Raw genomic sequence first — 21,339 nt, 5'->3', positions numbered from 1 at the left:
GTGTACTAGCGTACCATTCTTCTTGAGCACATAAGATAATTTATAGATGCCAGTAAGATTTTACCAGTTATCGAACCAAATCCATGTACAAAACCAAAATGGCTAGAAGGAAAGGAATTAGCTTGACGTGTCTACCATTTCGAAGGTGTTCTTTAAAGTTAGAAGCACTTTCCAACCGCTTGCAAAAGTGGTAGATGGTGTGTCGGTTGACTCCAAGCTGCTTGACAAATTTTTGAAGTATCATTGACGGCTTGTATCAAAATTTTAACCTTGACCTTTTTTTGCCTATCTTGGTCCAGAATCAAGAACTTACCTTTCTACAGGACGCATAAATACGCAAATCGAAGAATGGGGCCTCGGATCTCCAAATACATAGGCTCCTTGGAAAGTGCTAAACTTCTCTTGATTTACAAGATTGAGGAAAAACAGTGATTAATGAGCATTAAAGATCAAGGGTGAGTTCGAGAAAAGAATTGGTCATGATTTGACTGATAGATTATTCATGGTATGATCGGACCTATTTGGGGTGATGAAAAAATGTGATAAATACTAGAGACAATTGGGTAGGTCTCGGGAATCCATTATGAATGACATTATACATACAGGCTCTAACGAACCTCTTAACTTCAATCCAAGGTTGAGAAGTTGGGACGAATTTTTAAGGGAAGGAAGTCTAACTTCTGTTGATCAATACCTATCTTGGGGAGATACGGAGTTAGCCAATTTCATTCTATTAAGTAGAAACAAGAGATTAGTCATATGCTACCGTTCCAAAACCAGTAACATCGAACCTTCAACACCCTTCTTCATAGCAGTGTTAGCACTCTCTAATAGTAGAATAAGATCTTTAATAAACGGTGATAACAACGGAGTGGCGTCTCTTATCGTCAAGAGAAGATTGGAGAGACTGGATCTGAGAGAAATGGTTAAGGCATTAAACCAAAACAATATTGAATAACTACCTAACAAATTCCCACCAAAAATGGTTAAGATAACGATTATCCATTTGTTCTTTATTTACAAATAAGTCAAAACAAATGGTTGAGTGTAGAATGTGCTCTTATTGTAAAGAAACATCGAGACCTAATTCTATTGGTTGTTGTTTTGCTCATTAGTGGTTCCCGTTGGTAGAATGGTTGATCGTATTATCCGTGAAAAGTATGACCAAGAACTCTGCCCTTCAGATTGGATTGTAGCCACGTCTTTGAAATACAAACAGAACCTGAAAATTGAATATATTATCTTTAATGTCCAAGGGATAAAATCTGGGATTTAAAATAAAATATTTTCTATTCAACCAAGGCTGGAAGAGTATGTACTCCACTCTATGAAGATCTTATTAGACGTCTTTTACAAGTCAGAAATTACAGGAAAATTATGAATTATTACCGTGTATAAAGCTTACTGACAGACCATGTAATTTTCTAGACAAGAGGGATTCGGGAGGGCTCGTCTGTGTTGTTACTTATTATTACAGAATTAAACAAATGAACAAGATTCCCGCGCCTTCATGTCAATATAGAATGATCGATACTACGTCATATAATATCCTGAGTATTTTGAGAAATTGAAAGGAGGGAGTGAGTGGCTTATAAACAGGTTACCTGGGAATCTCACTTCTTGATCTGATTACTTATCGACCGGTATTTCTTTACTTCTTTCATTAATTAAACATATAATATTTCAAGTTCTTACATTGTTGTTTGTACTTTTTTTTATAAATATTATTTGGATTATTTTATAATTTTTTACTGATGTGATATGTGTCAATAATATTTTTTTTTAAAAGTTCAAAAGGTGATATAAGATTTATTAACTACTCGATACATTGAGTTTAATATTTCATAGACATATTTGAGTTAATTTAGACTTGTATTCATATTTGTGGGATGAGTAAAAATATCCAACAATTTTACCTATAGTTTAAAACCTTTAATTGATTTAAGAGCAAATTTAAGAGAAATTTTCTTTCAAATATAGTTTGTGAATCTTTTATTATTTTATTGTGATGATCAATTTGGGCTACATCAAGTGCAATTTGCAACATATCCAAATGGTTACTACCAATAATTTATGGATAGAAATTGCCCATATTTCTCGGAAGAATAAAAATGTAATACACACTCAATTTTGTGGGACAATATTGTGGATTGCTTTTGTGTTGAATAGCAATATATGTACATATAAAACTCAATGTTCAGACATGCATTTCTCAATTATCATGCCAATTATAATTAATATATTATTTGAAGTACTATGTACAAGAGTAAAAATTAACAGCATACATGCCCTCATAATTATATCATAATATGTATTAATGTAATATTATTATTTTAACGTTCATTTTTTTATATGAATGAAGACTTTTTTTTTGTAACATTTATATGGCTTTATTTGTTATATAATATAGTCATGCAGGGGTAAAAATAATTAGTTGAACATTATTTTAAAAAAAAAACCTGTTTGACATGAATACAAAACTTTTTTTTTAAAGAATAATAATTATTAGCATTTTTGTGATTTTGTAGACAATGTAATCGAAAGTACAAATGTCTCATTCAAATAGCAGGCTGTTTTTTTTCATGAAAATTTTAACCATATGAGTTATATCATTTCACATAGTAATGCAGTTTATTTGTCATTAGTTTGCATTTTACTTGTTCTTTTGCAATTAATGAATCGTGAACAATTAAAAAATGTCATTCATCAAATTGATAATTATAAATTTTGATTATAATCAAAAGTCAATTTTGAAATTAAATTATTTATGCAATAGTATTTGGGCAACACAACGCCGGACTTTGTTGCATAGATATATTGGTAAAAATATTTTGTATGTAGTATTGCTTAAATATCGAGACGTCTTTTCCAGAATATGAGAGGGTATCGGTTAGAGAGTGGAGGTAAATTATGAACAAATGAATTGAAGACAATATTCGAATTTATCTTTGAGGGGTGATTCCAAGGCTGATCTTAGTTTTTCTCTCAGACATTTGAATTCTGAAATATCTGAAATTATACTAATTCTGGACTATTATCGTTCAAAAACCTATTTTACACTTTAAAAAATCCTCAAAATCAAATTAGGAAGAATAAAATTTACGTAAAAATGTTTTTTTTTATGATTAAAAAGTGTTTTTAATGATTCTGTATTTTGTTTTGAACTCGATATATTTTCATTTTTAGGGTGTAAAATGATACTATTCTTTTGACCATTATAACTTATTCATGATGGCTTATATTATAGAAAATTATTCCATGTATAATTTAATAATTCCAAAAAATATACATCTCCAATGATTTTTATTCTACTTTGTATTGTTTAAGGTATCTAATTTTTATGAAGGTATTACTAGCAAATAGTCAAAATTATCATCAAATTTTTTCCAATTTCAATGACAATTTTATTATATCTAGCCTTGTAAATGGAAAATCGAGGGAATCAAGGGAAAATACTTTTAATTTGATCATCAATCTCAAGGGATGATCCAATTCGGATTCCAAATTCCCCGAGGCATGACGGGAGGATAATTCATCCAAGGAAAAATACCAGACCTAATAAGGAGTAGAGTAGACTCCTTTCATGAGAATGTGATACAACGATCGAAACAATAAATTATCCATTTAAGATTAGAAGAGAATTTGAATATTTAAAGATGGATCACTTAAGGACTGTAAAAAAAAAAAAAGAGTTCAAAAGAAATCAAAAGAGTCTTTACAATGGAGGATATGGGTTTTTTCGTTGTTAAAAGTGGCCTCCCACTATCACAAGGCTGTTTTCATCCCCTTTTTGTTATATCTCAGGATAGTATGATATGAAATCCCAAGAACTCTTACATGGGCCCTCATAGACTTTAGGGATTGGCCTGGACTGTTTTCCTTGAATGTTTACGGATCCAGTTTGGGCTTTTTGATAAAGCATTTCTTCTTCGCCATCGTATTGAAATTGCTGACCCCATAGACAGTGGTTCTGGAGACGCCCAACTACTTTGAGTGTGCCAATGAAATTTTTTCGATCCTGTTCAAGTGTAATTTTTTCGATCCTTTTCAAGTGTAATTATCTCGACTTGTAGATAAGATACAGGGCTTAAATTTGTTTTATTTTGTAACTAATTGTTTATACTTTAATATGTCGAAATACAAATTAACTTTATAACTTAATCTTAATTAATTATTGCATTAATAAGTGTTCAGATTTCAATGGACCACCCGGTACAATGTACATATAAAGATTCGTTGGTTAAAAGTTGGAAAGTCATTATTTATTATATTTTTATAAAAAAAGTTAACTATAATAGTTTAAAGAACTTATGCTATAAATAATTATTTTAAAATTAAATTTTTATTTGATTTATATTGGTATTTAGGTTAGTAAATATGTAAAAACGTAAAAATTTGCTTTAATGCAGGTAAATAATATATTAAAGAAAATATAAAGATTTTAGTAATTTTTATCTAAAACACGTACGAGTTGATTTTAGGTAACATTCTGAAGATCATTGATTTTTTTTTTTAAATGATAGTTTATTTATCTAAGTAGATAGAAATCACTTGTGTATTGAACAGCAAATACGTCTTGCAAGGCCAAATGTCATAAATATGGATAAAATAATGGAAACCATAGAGTCTTATTGTCATATAATCACTGTTTTTACTGAAAAGGAAATAAATATATATAAAGAAGTTTTTTCCTACACATTATATAATGAGCTCATATATAATTGAAGGTAACACTGATTATTGATTTAGGAATTATAAGTGTAAGTCCTTATTGGACTCACTTATCGACCAATAAATTAAAGAATTAAGCTTTTTAGGTTATTTATTTATTTGAAAGTATATTATTTTAACCAAATATCTTTGTAAACGAGGCGTGTTCAAAAGTTAAGGTTACTTTTGAAATTTGCAGTCATCGTACAGTTGGTATGCTCGATGTTTTTATTTTTTATATTAGTACACTCACCACAAACATATCTTATACTTTTTCAGATATATAATATGTTTAATTTGTTTGTGAAAGTCATAACGGTTTGAAGACTTTTAGCTGTTACAAAACATAAATCAAAGAATTTGCATCAAAATTTTTGTCAAAAATGAAATCAATTGCCTCATATCCCTCATAACATGTATATTTCATTTTACACTACAGATCCAGCATCAGGGGATCTCTTCTTCCGACCAATCGTCAGATTTTTCAGTATTTTGTTGCATTTAAGGAATGCAAATACAAATAGTGTTGTCGGATTTCTTGCTTGTGCAACAATAGATGCCGTTCTGGAGTATGGCGAAAATAAAAACATTATTCTTAAGATGATCCATGAAAGATACAGAAAAATAGTCAAAAATAAGAAAAGAGATACCAAACTCGATAATAGGTAACAAATTGAGTATTCAAAAGATTTGGAGAAACAATTTGATATTGGGTCAAAAGATGCCTTGGATGAAATTAGAAAGAATTGACTACTTTCCAATCAGGACAAAGATGAGAACCTTAAATTCTACTTGGAAAGACAGACAGCCTGACAGACACAAATGATAAGATTTTGAAAAAAGTTGATAGAGAAGAGCTTCCTTGAACAAAGGAAAGATAAAATCTCAACACAAATACCCTCTGCATCCACAAAACATGAGAATATCTTAAGCGATGAAGATCCTGTAATCTGTAAAGGTTCTTTTCCTTGTGGGGATTCGATGATAACGAAATGATTCTCATCAAACCCTAAAACAATAGATCTCTAATTTCCTCTATCAGTTCTTTCCAATGAAGATATTTGCAGTACTGCAGATCGTTTATCACTGTTTGACATCCAAACTACAGCCATGGTATCTGCAGTATTAAAAACAAGAGGTGCAGATCTTAACCATTTTAACTTCCTCACTACAACAATTAGACGAAATAGGATCAATACTCGCTAAAGTTTGTGCCAAATACACATGGAAAATCCACCAAAATGTTCTACATTACCCTGGGATGGCAAACTTTTAAGGGACGTTCTTGGTAAGAATTCCCCTGTTAATAGTCTCACTGTATTCGTCTCAGGTTCTCCACAGTACGAGAAAGGGAAACTGCTGGGTGCTCCTTTCATGAAAAGTTCAACCGGACTTCAACAATGCAAGGCTAAATTGGACCTATTGGAAGGATGGAACCTGAAAAATAACGTTGTTGGTGTAATATTTGACACAAGAGCTATCAATAGTGGCATCAACAACGATGCAGTAATACTGATTGAAGAAAAACTTGGGAAAAAAGTGTTCTACTTCGCTTGCAGACATCATGTATCAGAGATATAATTGTAGTAGCATGGGAGGCTATTTTTGGCAAGAGTCAGGGTCCGGACAATACAATATTTGGTAAATTAAAATAAGTTTGGCTCATGTTCGAAAGTGATTATTCTCTGTAAGAAACCTAGTCGAGATATTCATTGGACCAATCCCGGTGGAATTCATCAAGCCGGTTGGATGGCTAATAATATATATGCTATGAAAATGTTAATGTTCTCAAATGGACTAAAATATGGAAAGTACACCATCATTAAACTAGAGAGAATCAATAAATTCCTTCCTTTATTTTATACAAAGTACTGGGTAACAGCAAAACCTGCCACCTATGATCATATCCACGATTTGCAATTGATTAAGAACATGCTGCATTATCAACATATTGATAATGAACTCAGAACCTTTTTTTCTGAAGGAAATGAGAAATCACGGTTGGTATCTGAATCAGGAATTAGTGCCATTTTCATTTTTCAGTTCACATGAGAGCATGCCAACGCCTATAAAACAAAAGCTGGCAATCAAGCTATCAAAAACCAAAAATCCGGAGTGCCATAAAAAAGGCATGCCAGTATTTCCATTTATCACTCAAGCTACATCTCTCACAAACTTGGTTGTACCTGAGTCACAGTTTCTTTTTGACACTCTCGGATTGAAAATTAACTGGCTTATTACACCGGTTGATATCTGGGAAAATAATGAAAACTATAGAGCAGCATGGGAGTTTGTTAAGTCAGTAAAAGTGACCAATGATGTTGCTGAAAGAGGCGTAAAACTCATGAGTGACTTTGTAACTAGGATTACCACCGACCAAGAGCAGAGAAACTGTTTACTTCATTGTAGAATTCCACAGACATAGATATATTAGTTTCCAAAAATCTAATTTATATCATTAAAAATATTTCTAGTATGTTATATCATATTGTTTTTTAGTATCTTATATTATAAAATAATAATAACTTAGGAGAATACCTATTAAAAACAGGGGGGGGGAAAAATAAAAAACATGCAAACATTTTTAATATCTGTGGTAAGATTTATTCATAGTCACAAACAAAGGGTTTATTTATACAAATTGAAGTACAGTTTTTTGGCTTTGATTTGATACCAATATCAATGCTATACAATAAGCCATTGCGAAGCTATAGTACAAAGAATACTAAAAAGTCATGTTTTTTTGCCCTATTTTATAGTATATATATTATATATTTTATTTTATATCCATGAGATGTTTGTAAATAACGGGGATTTGGAAACTTTGATAAACCCATTAATTAATTACATTTTGATTGATGCATCACTTTTTACAAAATATTTTGTCTAGTATTACGTCTTTAAAACAAGTTCATAGGCTGTGAAGATGAATATACAAAGACAGAACTAACACTTGCATCAAAGTAAAAAAAAACTACATTAGTTACAAATATTAAATAAAAAAAACCTATTTAAAAATATTGCTGAAAATTAGCATAAAAAAGAAGCCTTTAGTGATTATAATTAGACGTCTTAAAGCCGACGAAATCCAAAAATAATTCATGTATTAACAACAATATAAATTAATCTTCTGACGTATCAAATAGTTGAGAAATTATTTATATAGAAAAAGATTTAAATTCCATAAACCATCTCGACTTTAACTTAAGACATCTCTAAATCTAAGGACGTCATAAGTATTTGGTTTAAACTTAAGTCAAGCCTGTGCAATCAGAACTCAATGTCTTTAATGTATTTAAATATGGAATCAATGGGTAAATAAATTCATTATTGAAAATTATCGTTAGAAAATGATGATTTTTTTTACATGTACCAAAAATTACCATTCATGAACTAGAATAATAAAACTTACAAAATCTTAAATGATACATCGAATCAAGAGTTATATTCATATATATTGATGTACATTGTTTACTCAACGTACAATTCAGAGTTCAAAAAGGACTTGTACAATTATCTCCAGATCAAATCCTTAGTCTGACTCATTAACCTTCACGTACTAGCAATTGTTTTATGCTAAGATGTTTTCTCTCCAAGGATGAAAGAATGATGTAAAATCTAAAATAAAACTTTTCTACTATGAAATAACAAAAATCATCGCGCTCGTCTAAAGTCATATTGTGGACAACAATACTCACGCCCCAATTATCCTACAGCTAACGTTTTGTACATTTGAATTATGATGACAGCTTGATTATATCCTACGAAATAAAATGATTGTCAGTTAATAATATTAATTTGAACATCTACTTTTGATTTTTTAAACTTTCAAATCGAAACAATTCATTAATTTCAAGATTTATTCTAATATTTTTGAGAGGAAGATATGTATTAAGAATAACAGTCCTAACGGATCTAACCTAATTATTCAAAATAAAATTTTACTTCATATCTCTGTTCTACCTTATTTCAGGTCAGCTGTTGTTGAAGGACTAAATTCCAATATATTTTTTTTTTTGAATAATGTAAGGTGTTTTTGAACATTATTTATCTCAAAAAGTACTCTGCTACAAACATCATGAAATTATACGATAACAAAATTTTCAAGCAATTTACCTTTATCTATGGAATTCAAAACAGTTATAAATTCTTAAAAGAAAGATGTGAAGCCCGTGTGAACAAAATCAAGCTAGAAGGATTATCGTCCAATTGTATCATCAAATCATTCATACTTATTCTTTGGTAGTTCTGTAAATTGTACATAAATTAATATATAATTATAAATTGAAAGATTTGATTTGGAAAACCACATCAGAGCCATGTATGTTCTGATGTAGAACCAGTAAAGGTGATGAACTATAGTTAATCTTAAATTATCCCAGGCATAGAGATACAGAGTCTACAATTGACTGAAATATTTGTTACTTTATTTATTTTTATCCTTATAATAATGAGACAGGTCTCATGCATATATGTAAATCATCACTTCCAGTAACAAAGTTCAAAAAAAGAATATATTTTGCCCTCTTTTTGTTTGTTTGTTTTTTGGTCACCAGGATTTTAGTAAAAGCTACCAATCGATTTTGATCTAACTTTGTAAAAAGATTGAATACGGCTACAGTAAGAAGCCAGTAAATTTTAAAAATTCAAGGTGAATGTAGCAAAAACTTTAAACACACATAATCAACTTTAGACAAAAATTGAGGTACAAAGCTGAAATTGGCGTCTTTATGAAGGTATACTAAGGATTCTTAATATACAATTTTGAGAAGAGGACAATAAGCGGATGTTTGTTGTCTACCGAGTGCTCATTCTGAAATGTTTATTTATTCTAAATTTTGTACAGGATCCCTCTCTTTTAATTTATTTCTTATGAATGTCATTATTTCTAATTATAAAATAAAAACCTTAATACTGAAAATAGAAAAATAATATTTTACAATGATTTTGTTCTATATTTTTTAAGGACATGTTTATATTCCTTGCATTACACCAAAAGTCTAGTAGCATAATTTACGACATTTTATAAAGAATAAAATATGATTATAAGGACACATTGTGCATGTAGTGAATAGAAAAGATTTACCTTGAGGCAATACATTGTCATCTTCATTTTGTATGATAGGGTTAAAATAATAAATTAAGCGATAAACATATGTATGCACACACAAAATATAGAAACCAGTTGCTTTTTCACATCAAATTGATTAAAATATTTATGTATATTAGGGTGGTCCTTAACAAATAAATGCTTGACTTTTACATGTCTCACACTTCCATTTTGTTCCTTTTATAATCGAATTTCGAAATTTTAAATATTTTTGAGCTTATTGCATATGGTGTGTCCTCTTCTTAGGGTCTCCTAGTCCAGGGGAAGATCTCTTTTCTTTAATAATTACTGTTGGTGGCTCAATCAAATCTCTCACTAGGTAAAAGGAAGATAAGATCTCATAAAGGACTTTTTGAGAGCCTCCAAAGTTTTATCTGGAGAAGTTGGACGTTGCCAACCCCTCTTCAGGAGCATTTAAAGTTCTTTAATTCAAAGTTCAATAGACATTCTGCCTGGAATCACTAAGGTCACGGCCTATTTCCGTTTATTATTACTTAAGTAAGAAAATACTAAATATCTCCACTGCGCTGCATTTTAGTCGTTGTATTAATTGCGTTATACATAAAATTTAATTAAAATATAATGCGACAGAAAACATATAGATAGTTTTTAGACATTATTTTTATCTTATTACATTTTATATTAGAGAAGTCAAGAAATATGAGTATAAAATTAAAGACTTATAGATACACTTTTTGTTTAAAAATATAAAGTTTCAATAGAAATATGTATTATGAAATTTTTTGTATTTCAGTTTTTCTTTAAAAAAAAATATCAATTCAATAAGAAAAGGTGGTTCAAATATGTAAAATATTGTTGAGTACCGGCTAAATCGATTTATTAATATTTTTAATGGTAGCCCTTGCTTCATAATGTCTTTCCTTATATTAGAAAAAATAGCCAGGAAAAAAATCATACCTCACATCATCATTTTTGTTGTATGTTTTACATAACTTTAATATTCAATACTTTTGAACATGATAAATTAGATTATTTTATACTTATTGTCTTAAAAATCACTTTATCTACAAAACGAACCATTTTTTGGCACACACCAAATGTCATTAAGTTTAGTCTAAACCCTAAGTTGTGCCACACTTCTGAATGTCGCTCAAATGGTATGATTTTTGGCACAAAAACGTGTTTACCCTATTGTAACCAATTGAGATGGTGAGGGAATTTCAATAATAATTTAATGATTTTTGAAGTATACAATGTTACCCTATAATAACACCGTTTGTGTTGTAGATTAGTATATAAAATAAGGGGTATACAGAGAAGTAATATTTAAACATAAGAGTCACCCTATTGTACATACATATTAGGTAGACTTATTTTCGTATGTATTTTCTACATTTTGTAATAAAGAACTTGCTTTATTGTCTTTTGCACTATCACTGTCTGCAACCAAAGACTTGTATTTGCCTCATTACGAAATCGATAGGCACCTGCAAAAATAAATGCCTCAATGTAGGCTTGAAGTTCAGTAATATCAAGGGTATCATTTGAATGGGTTAAGCATATTTTGCAGGACCTGAAATCATTGTCATGATTTAATGAGTAGAATTCCTAGCTTAGTTTTCTTTTTTTGCCAATGAGGACAATTCAAATTTAAAATTTTTCTACAAGAAAGTATATCATTCAGAAAGAATGTATTCCTCATCCTCGGATGAGTAGAGTCTTAAATTGTTTTAAATGACATTATCTTCTTTTAATACATCCTCTTCACAACTCAGGATAATCTAAAATCTTTTGACATGTGACTTTTGAGCTAATTGTGTGACGAAATAATTTTAGATTTGATTTTGCAATTTTAATAAGTAATAACTGCAATGTACTTATTCATTAGTTCCTCATCATAAAAAAATGTAATCACATATTTTTCCGTAATTTTGATTATTTTGTAATTATGTAGTTCTAAACTAAGTCATACGCATTTCTTTCTTAATATAGGGGCAAGTACTTTTAAGGTAACGTTTCCCTAAATCTACTGATTCTACATTGAGAGTACTTTTGCTCTCTGTCCAAAATGATCTTATTTTGCCTCTGAAATAATATATTTCAATATTCCTTTATATTTTCCTGCATATGTATGTCATCTTCTTAAATTATCTAAGAACTAACATATCATTTTTAACAACTGGTCAAAATGAGGCATAAAACAAGCTTTGTGCAAAAGTCATTGGCATTAAAAAACAAAGGATAAAAACTCATACATTATTTAATTTTTTTAATCTTGATATCTATTTAGGAAAAGTATAAAAAGTTTGAGTCTGAAAAATGCCAAAAAAAGGGATTATTTGTAAGATAAAGTAAAAAAAAACAGGTCATTTTCACCCATAACACAAAACAAGGGTTCAAATTTTTTAATATAAGAAAACAAAAGTAGTAAAGTATTTTGTAAATCTATTTTATACCCTTTATCTATAAACAATAAAGTTCGTTTTCATAGATCTTATTAAAATAGGACCAAATATGAGTAAACAACAAGATAAATATAAAAAAAATAATATTTTTCTCGAACATTGGAATAAAATAGACATTTCAAGATTGTTAAAGCAGATGTTTGGTCAATATAATTTTCAAAATACTGGATTAGTTTGAGATCATCATAAATAAGAAAATTAATTGGAATAAAACCTATATATATATATAATTTTGGAATGTAACTTTATATAAATATATTAGTATTATTATTAATACAAACGTCACAAGTTGATAACACAATAACTGATTAAGTTCCATCAAGTTCCAAAGGAAGAAAAAAACCAAGTTTATCAGGATTTTGAAGCCAACGATCAATAATAATGAATAAAGACAATACTTCTAGGGATGGAGGTGATTATCAGGGCATCTGGATCAACAACTAGTTAATTTAAGAAATGAAAATTTAGCCACGAGTGGAGGTAGATAAAGCTGAGCGTGTCATATTTTAAAAAAAAGAGGACCTTATCAATATAAGCATTACTCCGTCACTTTAGAGATTTAATTTAAATCATCAGCTTCACCGTAGTAATAAGAATAAAACAGCGAGAAAATGTCATACTTATATAACAAAAATTTATTTATAAGACTTCATTTTAATTTTTTTTCCATATGGGTAGTACATATTAATTAACTACCTAACATCATAAAGGATATTAATTTAGAGCACTGCCTACTTTGTACATAGAGATACTTGTTTTCTTTTTTGATATGACGCACTGAGTTTTAACTACACATGATCACGTCTACATTGTCATTAGTTAGATCAAGTAGTAAATATCCAACCCACAAAGTATGTAGTTAAATTGGTAGAAAAGTTAAAAAAAGTCTTATTACTTTCTGTAGTTTAAAATAATTAAAAACCTACTCAACAAGACGGATCATGTACTAAAGTATATGTAAAAACATAATCAATCTCTTAGTAATTAAGAATATACTTTTTTACCTTTAAAAACATATATTATTCACACTTAATTTTTCTTTGAAAGACAGAGGGATCCCTAGAGATAAACCCCTTTTTATGTTGAACTATACAATATCTCAAATAACAACAGCAGTTTAAATGTTAATCGATATTTTGTTAATCATCAAAACATTTTTTTTTAAAGAGGGAGAGGACCAAAGAACTGTTTGTCATTAAATATATACTGAATAGTCTTAAGGGAACCATTTCAACAAATTAATCCATTGTACTACATTTTCTGTAATGGTGAAATAAAGATGCTACAATCAACATTAAATATACATAAATTTAATGTGTACTAAAATACCTGATTCACTATGCTCATACTTTAAAAACAGTTATATCTATACATAGTAAATACAGCTCAGCTAAATTACATTATTTTTAAAATTATATATATTAAGTTGAAACTCTGAAAAAGAAAGGGGCAGACAATTATTTACATATAATGAAAATTAACTAGGATTACTTAATTTCACCTATATAGTTTTGTCTAAACAAATGAAATAGATATCATATATCTTGATTTACAGGATGGTCTTGAAAGGAAGTCCAATTAGTTTTAAAGTGACTTAATTCAAAATATTATATGTATAAGTATTGTTAAAGCAATTTTTAATAAAAAGTAAGAACTGTAAAATAACGACCTTCATTCAGTTCGAAAATGCCTCAACAGCATTGCATCACTCAGAATGGGGAGATTCCAATATGAAAAAACAACATGGGTGGTTTCGCTCTGATATTCAAAAAGTTTATTCTCCGTGTTAGATTACACAAATTTAGTTGCATAGTAAAAATGTGTAACAATAAATAAGTAAAACCCATTCGTGTTATTTGTAACTTTACGAACCGCTTGTCCATCATTGGGTGCAGGCGATCAGACCACATTACTAAGTATTATTATGTGGGTTGCGGGGAATTTGGTGTACTCAGTATTCAACTTGTGGCTGTAGTGATTGTACCACATTCGTTATTTTCTTTTAAGCTGTCAATACCTTCTTATTAACTACGTTGAGCAAGGAAAGAAAGTTGTCTGATGAATTCGTAAAATATGGATTCACCTGTAAAAAGAAACGTGTGGTAGTCAGCGACCTCAATGCATGATTGATGCAAGAAGAGAGCGAAATTTAATGCCCGTTCCCAGCTTTGTACCCATCGACAAAGAATTATTTTAAATGAAAGTATCAAGCCATGCTAATTTCAGTGTCCAACTCGATGATACCAACGACATTTCCAATCTAAGCAAGCTTGTTGAATTCATGCACTTTATGAAATAAGACTTGATAAATACAGATATTTTAGTTTGTGAGCCTTTTACAACAACAACCAAGGCAGTCGATATGAAAAACTCCTGTATGACTTTAATAAAGACGACAATCTGCTATAGAATATGGTTTCTACAGGTTTTTCTGACGGAACTTCAACCATGGTGGGGCGCCACTCTGTTTTTGGAGCACTAGTACAGTCCAATGCACCACATTTTGTTATTATGCACAGGCCTTCGTTGGCAACAAAAAACTTTGCCTCCAAAACTAGCACAAGTATGAATAATTGTTGTTGAATGGGTAAGCTATGCACAAAATAGTACTATTTGCACCGCATCTTCAATGAGCTGTGTAAGGAAATGGGCTCTGAATTCGAGGTACTTCTGTACCATTCTAACATTCGGTGATTATAGAGTGGAAATGTGTCGAATCGTATTTTGCCATGTGTGTAAAATAAGCGGTTTTTTTTGCGAGAGTCCAGAAATTTTCACGCCAATTACTTCGAAAATTCTGTGTTCATTCTCCCTTGGTGTACAAGACAGATATTTCGATGCTCTCAATCATTTCAGTCGATAAATGCAGTGCGGGGTAGTTAACATCCTTGAAGCTGAAGATTACCCTTAGGCATTTAAAAATAACAACCTGTATGCAAACGACAAACAGAGAATGATAACTTTGAATACTTTCCTTTGCTAGTCAACTGTTTTAGTAAGATCGAAGATGTGGTTGTAATTGGAGACATTTCTGTAACTTCAGAGCTGAAGCAAGCAATTGTCATGTAAATTCCCTCGAGGGCTACTTCACCCCCACAGGGTAATACGTTTTACGTTTAGTGTTGCGACCGCAGACGTGGACGATGAATATCTTGATAAAATCATTGAAGTTCATCAGAGCCAGTTTTAACACCAACTTTTTTGAGCAACAATTCTGTCAACGTTTTGGTTTCAGCAAATCATACCATACACTTCTATTGCAAACAAAGCCTTGGAGATACTCATACCGTTTGTAGCAACATTGTTATGTGAGACATTGTCTACGACGATGGTCGATATAAAAACGAAAAAAAAAAGAATTACCCTATTTTGTCCGTTCTTAAGAGCAAAGCAAATTATGTAATTAGTTATATCATTAGTACATAAAAAAATACTTAACAGAACTTGTATAATATAATTTATAAAAGTTATTGCATTACGGGCTTAATGATATTTTTGGGACTAACCCTTCTCCCCAAAGGATGAAAACTAGCAACTCCACTTTTGAGAAAGTGCGTCTTTTTGAATATAAAGTTCGTATAGAAGAATTCTGCTGCTATAAAAAGAGATGGGGCAAGGATGTCCTTGGTTTGAAAAACAAGTTTGGACTATTCAACAAAAACACTGTTTTTTAATATAAATCAGCTTAGTTTATTGAGTTGCTTAAATGATTATCTAAAAGAATATCCTAAAATGAAGAACAAAATAAACTAGGGCTTCGGAGTCGTTAAATAAAATGGCATATTCCGACTCCAGTATTTTGTATGTCACCGACTATGACACCAAAATAATTTAATAAAAATGAATCTTGTATCGTGTATAATTATTATCAAGTCATATGAGTCTAGAGACCATAAATAAAAATCTAATTTATAGCTATTGGTAGTTATAATTTATATGTTGTAAATATTTGTAGTAAGTACATATAAAGACCATATTATGAGTATAAGATATTTAACAAAATGAACAACAAATGAAACAGATCGAAGACGATCTATTACTAATAAATTCATAATTTTTTGAATATAATTTATCTACTCGTAACCGAGGAACAAGAAAACTAAGAGCCTCTCATTTCAACATTATTCTTTCCTCTGATTACTTTGACTATTCACAAAACTACGAATTGAGCTAGCAAGGTTAGTCGCTATGCTCTACCCAAAATAATAATTTCGAATTTTAAGATGTTTGGGAATAGTAATTTTATAGACTAGAGCACATTTAAAATTTTTGAAGTAAACTTAAAAAAGAGTTAACTTTGAGTTCCATAAATTATTAGTACTTAATACAAATAATTGATATACATTTAGTAAAGTTTTACGAAAAGTCCATCTAAGCCTTAGAATATAAATAAGTTTCATTTAAAATAATAATTTGTGTAGCTGGGATCGTAATAAATTTTCCGACTCAAAACTCCAACTTCAGCAAAGAAGCCACCAATTCAGACTCTGCTGCCTTGAAATTAACTTCCTATTAAGGTGATTATCTCATTTATAATGTGACTGTCTTTTATTATCACTTTGTTTCTTTTTTCTAAATTTTCTTTTCTATAGAGTAACAATTAAAGATTGTTGGGTTCCAAATTCTCACTCTTTTTCATTTACAGCTCACAAGCGAGAAGAAAGCCAAGAATACAAGCCAATTCCAGGTTGTTCCCCTTCAATCTTTTTAATTGCCAAGCATGCCATCTAATTGAGTCTAAAGAAAATACACCAATCTATAAGAAAACTGTCAGCTAGGATGACTGAAAATGGTTTCAATGTGTAAAGAGACTGTGTGAAAATACTAACAGAAATCTGTTGGTGCTAAGACCTACACACAAGCTTCCATGCCCCTGGTTACAGACCAAAGGAAGAAAAAGAGAATTGACTTTACCAAGAACAATCTGATATGGAGTCTGGATGACTGGAAACGTATTGTCTGGTCAGATAAAGGCTTCTTTCAAATCCTAAGCTCAAAAAATTTCGCAAAACGATCCTGTATAGGCCAAAAAAAAAAGGATGATGTTCCGTACGTGCCAACTGTGAATTACTCTCTAAATATTATGGGTTAGGGTGTTTTGTGGCTCTGAGAGTGAGTAATCTTAATATAGTGGACTACAAGAAGAAGATAGATAGTGTCAACTATCAGGGAAGCTAATCAAAACATGTTAAATCTCTTTTGGAAACTTTGGATCCTAGAGTCCTGGAGAATCTTGCTATTGACATGCCCAGGTGGATGAATGAAGTCATCAAGAAAAAACAAATTACCCAGTATACCCCCTCCTTATTTTTCTTTATGTATCGATTACACATATGATTATTAATGAAATAACATAAATAAAATATATCGATGGAGTAGAACTTTTAAAAGTTGATTAAAAAAGAAATTATATTGATCTTGAAAAAAAACGTTAGTGTCTATGTAAAATAAACGATATGTAATTTTTGAAAAAAAGAACTATGTGTACTCAACTGTTAAGATGAATAGCAGTGTTTTTATAATTTCAGTGCTGCTATCACATCATTTATAGATGCCCATCCGCAATGTTTGAAATTTATATGAAAGGGTGGGAAAAAATACTTCTGTTTACATATTAAGTAAATTATATGTAGTGTTGCATATATCATGACTTAACGAGGGTAAGATTTTTTTCTAGTTGGGATTCTCAATAGTATTATTTTTATTTTCCAAAGCTCTTATCAATATTCATTAATTCTTGAAGAAAGAACATCTATGTAAGTAAGTCAAAAATTATCATTATTGCATGCACTCTTTTAAAGATGGATAATAACATTGAAGATTTATTGGTAGATTATGAGAGTATCTACTTATTGGACTCAGAGTTGATTGATTATCACATTTTTTTGCCTATGTCCATGATACATACAGAGAGGGATTTGTGTTTATATTCGTGCTCTCAGCTGTTCTAATAAAACTTCATGACAGCTAATCTGTTTTTTCCTAAATATTATTCATATTGTCAGGGTTACCATGTCATTTTTCGGTTTTTATATTTTTATTATATTCAACTTGAAATATATAAATATGTTTCTATCATAACCCTATAGGACAGAGGCCCTGTACTCTGATCCCTTCAGCAAGATTTGCTTAAGTAGGAAAATACATAGAAGTATCAAGTAATCACATGTGCTTGCCGAATTGAAGGACGGAGAGTAAAACTGAGGATTGTTATAAGTTTAAGTATCTGTTAGACACAGAGTAGAATTAAGGATCGACTGCATAATAATAACTGTCCTTGTCCCTGCTAAATAAAGAGTGTTTATTTCCTTCATTCCCCTTTGATCGCTGCCTGAACTTAATTAAAATATAAGACATGACAGCTAAGATGCATCTTCTACAAAACATTCTTCAAATTGAAAGAGTTGCCATATTTTAGATAATTTGATTAAAAGGTCAAAAACATAAATGACTTTTTGACAATTTTTCATAAATAAATATATGTTGATATATGAACCTAACTTCATAACTTTGACATCTACAAAATTAAATTGATTTGTACCTTTCTTTTTTTGTTTGTAATTTCTAGTTAATTAATTCTTTTTTTATATTTTTAGCTTTACCAAACTATTCATCATTAAAAAGTTTATGTCAGGACTTTATAGAATTAATGGTAAAAGTAAAGTTGTGGTTTTATTTTTTGTTAATACTCTTGTATATAACTTATAAAACATGTAATGTTTATACATTAAATATTTCTTGGAAGTGCTACCAAAATATTTACTTGGTCATGAAAAAAGTTGAATACAGTTTATGTGATGTAAATACTTAGTAATTAGTTAGTTTTACACTCCATTGACTTGTATGTATATTTGTATTCTTCCGTTTAATATAATATTAAACGGCAAATCTTACAGATTTGCTTTGATATAATACGAAAGCCTATATATTAACCCTTTCTATCTTCTATGTCGGCCTCCGAATCTTTAATTATGTAAATGAGCTTAATGTGAGTGATATGGATGTCTAAAATGTTAGTACAAATATAATTAAAAAAGATTATCACAAAGATAAGACACAAAAATATCAATGCGGAGGAGGGATTCAGAAACATTTGGGGAAGGGGAGGGATCTTAAACCCCCTAAAAAAACCTAGCGACGCCGTTTCGATAACAACAGAAGCAAGAGCAAAAGGAAAACCGTTCCAAGTCTAAAAAAATGAACAAATTAATTTTAAATTATGTTTATATTTATAAACAAGTGATATACTTTTAATTACTCATTTTTTTAATTGATCAACTTTTAATCAATATTATGAATTACCGTAGTTCAGTTTTCCTATGTCAGTCTATTTCAATTCTAAAATAAGTTTAAGACATAAATGTGTATGTAAAATTGCCCAAATTTCTGGAGAAAAGTAACCTTACTTTGAGGTCCCAGCCTGGGAGCTATGGTAAAAAAACCAAAACGATTTTAGACAAATATTCAAATCTTTATGAATATTAGGGTAGGATGACTTTTTTTTTGGTCTTTATAAAATGGGCATTAAAAATTAGCATCCTATTTATAAAATTCAAAAGCAAAACTTGATTCCCCGAGTGAACATATTAACTTTTATATTCGTATTTAATGCATCCCAGAATTATTTTTCCATGAAATGCTGCTCTAAAGAATCAATATAATTCTTAGAAAACGAAAGCAATTTTTCAGGTGCAAATTTCCATCAATTCTGCACCTTGCACACATAGCTTTGTTAGTACAATAAAATATCTTGTTAATTTTAGTAAAATATTCTTTAGCATCTTGGTAGATGTGTTCTGAATTATTAAATATTTTGGCAGTCAGTGTAAATAATGATACATTTTCCTTTTTTTCAATGTTTTATTCTCTTCAAGATATCGTAGCCGTGAATGAAATAATCGACAATAGATAACATATTGTTTTTGTTTCTATGAAAGTTATGTTTCTTATAAAAGTTCGTTGTTAATTAATTTCTTCTATCGTGGTCGATTCACTCTTTGTGATTTCTTCGGGTCTAGCAATATCAGGGTGGACTTTCCCTGATTTATAGCTTCTTTTCTGCTAAAAAGGGTTTTGATTTTTGTTTCGTATATTTGAAATTTAATCCCTCAAGTATCTGATTACTGTATATCAATGGAATTTTAAGAAAAAAATGATTTCTGTAGAAAACCCTTATTCAAGAACAAATCACTACACAAAGTATGCTCCTAGAACATTTATCTTTTGTAAAGAAGGTATGAGTAAAATCAACCTATAAGAGATTTCCGTCTCGACATCAGAATAAAACTTTTGGATCAAAGTTCAACTTGATGAGTAAGAAAACAAATTTCCTTGAATTCAAATTAAATTATAAGAAGGATAAATAACATTCAGGAAATGAAAAATGTTTTGCAAGAGGATATCTTGTATCAGTTAGTAAAACTATGCCAGAAAAAGTTGACAATTTTAGTCAGATTATTCCTTTGAGTCAAACTTTGTCGAAAATTATCATTATATGAAACAATAGACAATATCATTTTTTTCTGTTTTTTAGGGAGGGAGGATTTCCGTTCGTGGACAAGTGGATATCTAATTACGTTTTTTGTAGAAATTGATAAAAATGTTTGCCTTCTGGATATTCTCATTGGGAGAAAAGGAGCTGCTTCTGGATTCAGTACTGATAGTAATAGAGGCCCCTCTCTTACAGGGTATGTTATTTTTTACATTGCCTGATACTCAGACACACATCTATTTATTGTATTTATTTCCTTGAAATGCTATTGTGAATTAACAATTTATATCTTGAAGTTTAAGGTGTTCAGATTTTAATGAACAATTCGGTGATCTCACATTATTCTCTTTCCCTCCCTCTCTTTGGGAAAATGAAAGTTATCCCTCAACTGCCTCGATAAAAATTGCCGCCTTTATTGTTGTCTTTTATCCAATGCGCAGAAAACTGCCCTGGGAAAAATTGCCCGTGAAAAATTGCCCAGGAGAAAATTGCCATCCAAGAAAATTGGCGTCTAGAAAATTGCCTGTATTTTGTTCAAACTCCATGATGAATGATAACACATTATAAGTAACAAATTAAAAAAAAAATAATATTGAAATACA

The 21,339-nt window shown here is 30.2% G+C and overlaps 1 long non-coding RNA gene across 2 annotated transcripts; it reads right to left on the bottom strand.

The window, feature by feature from the left end:
* Positions 1-304: 304 nt before the first annotated feature.
* On the bottom strand, positions 305-1,507 carry LOC121124829 (uncharacterized). 2 transcript variants are annotated; one of them, XR_011781914.1, is made up of 5 exons: positions 1,390-1,507; positions 963-1,222; positions 792-913; positions 604-730; positions 305-517 (listed from the first exon to the last, which is right to left on the bottom strand). It is a non-coding gene; the product is annotated as an uncharacterized lncRNA (long non-coding RNA). The 2 variants fall into 2 exon arrangements; XR_005866435.1 differs by having other exon boundaries at positions 305-730.
* Positions 1,508-21,339: the final 19,832 nt, after the last annotated feature.

This window comes from Lepeophtheirus salmonis, chromosome 9 (assembly GCF_016086655.4).
Source record: "Lepeophtheirus salmonis chromosome 9, UVic_Lsal_1.4, whole genome shotgun sequence".
In the NCBI taxonomy this organism is placed as follows: Eukaryota; Metazoa; Arthropoda; class Copepoda; order Siphonostomatoida; family Caligidae; genus Lepeophtheirus; species Lepeophtheirus salmonis.
The sequence above is the reverse complement of the archived record's forward strand: the minus strand, read 5'-3'. Positions and strand labels throughout refer to the sequence as shown.